We start from the raw sequence: 3,539 nt of genomic DNA, 5'->3' as shown, positions 1-3,539 counted from the left end.
GGAGAAATAACTGGACCCTTCGGAACACCTTATGAGGGCGGTAAATTTTTATTGGCAATCAAAGTACCCGAAAGGTACCCCTTCGTTCCAGCAAATGTGCGCTTTATCACCAAAATCTGGCACCCAAATATATCATCAGCTACGGGTGTCATATGTCTAGATATTTTAAAAGATAACTGGGCGGCTGCGATGAGTTTGCGCACGGTTCTATTATCGTTGCAAATTTTATTAGATTTTGTCCACTTCATTCAAATCCTCTATTATTAAGGAACTTAATTCGTCTTCAGGCAATTCTTTTTACCAGTTTTTAGGCATTTAAACGCTCTTGATATAAATATTCCAAATTATTATTCGCACTCCTTAATTTGTTATAATAACTATAGCAAAACTTTAAATTCTCCAAACAGCTCCAACACATAGAAAGGACCTCTTCATCTAGTGCCAAAAAATTAGTCTAAAAAAACATAATTTATAATACACATATGTGACAAATACACATATGTAAATATTTCATACGCTTACCTTATTGTTAATAAATATATCCATTAATATTCCGACCGTTACGAGTCAAGAGATTGTCTGAGTCGCCTACCTTGCAGGGTTCGGTTAATGTTATTTTGCAATCATACAAATTTACGTCATCTTTTTGTGGGCAGACATATTCCAGATTTACATCCACGCTTTTAATTGATATTTTATATGCATACATTTTTTTTAGCAACGCGGCTTATTTACCCACTTAAAAAAGGTCTTGCAAAAATCCCAAAGGCAAACATATCGATTTTTTGTAACTTTTGTTTCGTGGTTAACTTAAGCTCGTTTGTTTAGAGATGGATTGGACCAGTTAAGTTAATGTTAGATCCATAATCCAGTAACTATATAGAAATCTTTTTTACTAAATTTTTTCAATTTTTTGCTTTCTAGGTTATGTTTGACTCTTTTCTTTATTCCTTATTTCAATTGAGTAACACGCTGAAGTTGGTTGTGTACACCCCAACGACAGCATGAAGACTTAAACTTAAACTCAAAAAATTTGGTTTTTGTTTCTTAATTGTTTTGTTCTCATTTATTGACTCAGCTGTTTGCAAGTAAACAGTTTTGTTTCGATTCTATTCTGTTCTCAATTTACAACGGTTTTCTCTTATAAATGCAACTCTAAGCAACCAATGCTAAACATAAGTTCTTTAGCTTTCGTATAAATTGACAAATATGGTGAGATTGTATTCAACAGCTATTCTGGCTGTGTGATTTCAAAAAACCGGTAGTAATCAACCAATGATGAATGCTAATCAACCGAAAATCGAAAACATAAAGCTGTCTTTCAGATACGCGATTACGTTAATTATTATACCCTAAACTGATATAGGGTATATTAAGTTAGTGCGGACGTATTTAACATATAGAAAGACTTGGACCCACCTTTTATTATATCGACGGGTTCAGGCAATAGTTCTGAGAAAGAAGAAAATGATTCTGAATCGATCTAAGGCCGTCCGTCTGTCCGCCAACTGTCTGCCCATGTAAGATTCTGTTCAAACAATTTTCGAGATATTTTGGTGAAGTTTGGTAGAGTGGCATGTTTTGACGCAAGGACGAAAGTTACTGAAGATGGTTTGGACCTGCCCACTTTCCCGGTTTCGAAAAAATTATAATTTTAAAATTTCCCGGCAGACGTGCCTAAGTAGTAGTAGTAGTATTAGTATTTCGACAAGTTAAATTGAGGTAAACACTTAGGAAACATTTTCAATTGCATTGAAATCCGGTGTTTGGGGGATCTCCAAACCAAGACAAATCCGTAAACATCGTATCCGAATATGTTAAACCTAAATTCATCCCTAAAAATTCCGTTTTTCAAAAAATTGATGTCATCATTTCTATGGAGTTTCAAAAGTCGAGGCGTTTATGTATGTTTTGCGACATTCTAAGGAAAGAAATAAAGAAATTCACATCTAATGGACGAGAAGAAGCACGAAATTAACTACCGTTATCTAAAGATGCTTTTTTTATACTTATAGTGATGTGTTTTCACTGCATATACACTTTTTTATGATATTTTTTGGGATTGACATATATTTTATTTTTAGAATTTTGCCTCGATAAAAAAAATTAATTTTTATTTAATATAAATTTTTGTTTTGTAAGAAATATATTTTTTTGATTCTCAACGCACAAATGCAGATATTAATAATAGAAAGCGTAATTTCTCAGTCTGTATGCAGACTTTATTGAGCTACTGTGCATATAAATATTAATAAAAAATAATTTCTTTTTTGAAGAATTTTTGAAAATGGCAGCATCGGACACATTTCCCAAAGCATATGGAATAAAAATGTTTGCCGTTTTCTACGATATATGAAATTGTATTCATCAATGCAATCAATATACAATATTTATGATTTTGGACACAAACCAAGTACAAATTTGATATGAGAACAGAATGGAAAGAACGGGACACTTGAAGTTATAAACCAATAAATTAAAAGAAAAAATCTAAAAAGAAATTTTCTTCGTGAAAATTATGAACAACTCATTGATGACAAACAAAAAACAACCATTATGAAACGATTTTAACTAAGCGCCTGTGTTATCAATGTTCTGAAACAAAATTAAAAAAAAATTAAATAAATGACGAAAGTTCAACCATTTAAGGTTTGGTTTCGATATAACACGGTACGCATTGCATTGATCTACTTTATTTGAAGGTATCCTACAACACGGCTTGGAGTCAACGCGAATAAGGTTCCGATAAAACACGATATACATTTTTTTGATTTATGTTATATCTAAGCTTAAACTATATTATATTTTTGCTTAAATACAGGAATCAAAAAGTTTCATATAACACGATATCGATATGTTATAAATTAATCGTAGTGGACGAACATGTGTATATAAAACTTGTTGACTTATTATTGTAAAATTAAATATAAATGTGAAAAATTTTTCTGTAAACAAATTCCTCTCCAAAAAACATTGTCTACAATAACTTACACTAATTGTTAAAAAATATGCAAACATAGTGATTTTTATGATAACCAAACAAAAATCTAAAATCACAGCTTAATAATATACAAGTTAATATTTTCAAATTGAATAAGAGCAGAAAAAAAATTGTTTGTGTACAATTGTCATAAGTTGTTTGCATATAAAAGCGTTTTGATATCTCATTCTATTTGTTTTGTTAATTTCACGTTCTATCAAAGCATTCAATTGTATACTGACAGAAAAAGCAGTTGAGAGGGTTGGCAGCGTTGACAGCGTTGGCAGCGAGTAAAATGGCGGCGTATATTTAGTATTTTATTATTATAAAATTCAATTACTTCATCTTTTTAAAAATTAGTTTTGCGAAAATGTCCAATTTTGGGAAAATAAAAAGTGTATATTGCAAAGATTTCGTGTATGTGTATTTAACTCTTGGACAGTTCCTAGAAATATAACATGTAATCATTAATTTATTTGTAAATCTTTACAGGACATACTCAGAATGCATCTTCACACCATCAGAATATTTAAACGTTATCATTGGCCCCAATGGCTCA

General features: G+C 31.1%; 1 long non-coding RNA gene across 1 annotated transcript; it reads left to right on the top strand.

Annotated features, from left to right (window-relative positions):
* The first annotated feature begins 3,305 nt into the window (after positions 1-3,305).
* Positions 3,306-3,539, top strand: LOC119644093. Its single transcript, XR_005248475.1, has 2 exons — positions 3,306-3,397; positions 3,473-3,539. It is a non-coding gene; the product is annotated as an uncharacterized LOC119644093 (long non-coding RNA).

The sequence above is a fragment of the Glossina fuscipes genome, unplaced genomic scaffold (genome assembly GCF_014805625.2).
Source record: "Glossina fuscipes isolate IAEA_lab_2018 unplaced genomic scaffold, Yale_Gfus_2 88269, whole genome shotgun sequence".
Lineage (NCBI taxonomy): Eukaryota > Metazoa > Arthropoda > Insecta > Diptera > Glossinidae > Glossina > Glossina fuscipes.
The sequence above is the reverse complement of the archived record's forward strand: the minus strand, read 5'-3'. Positions and strand labels throughout refer to the sequence as shown.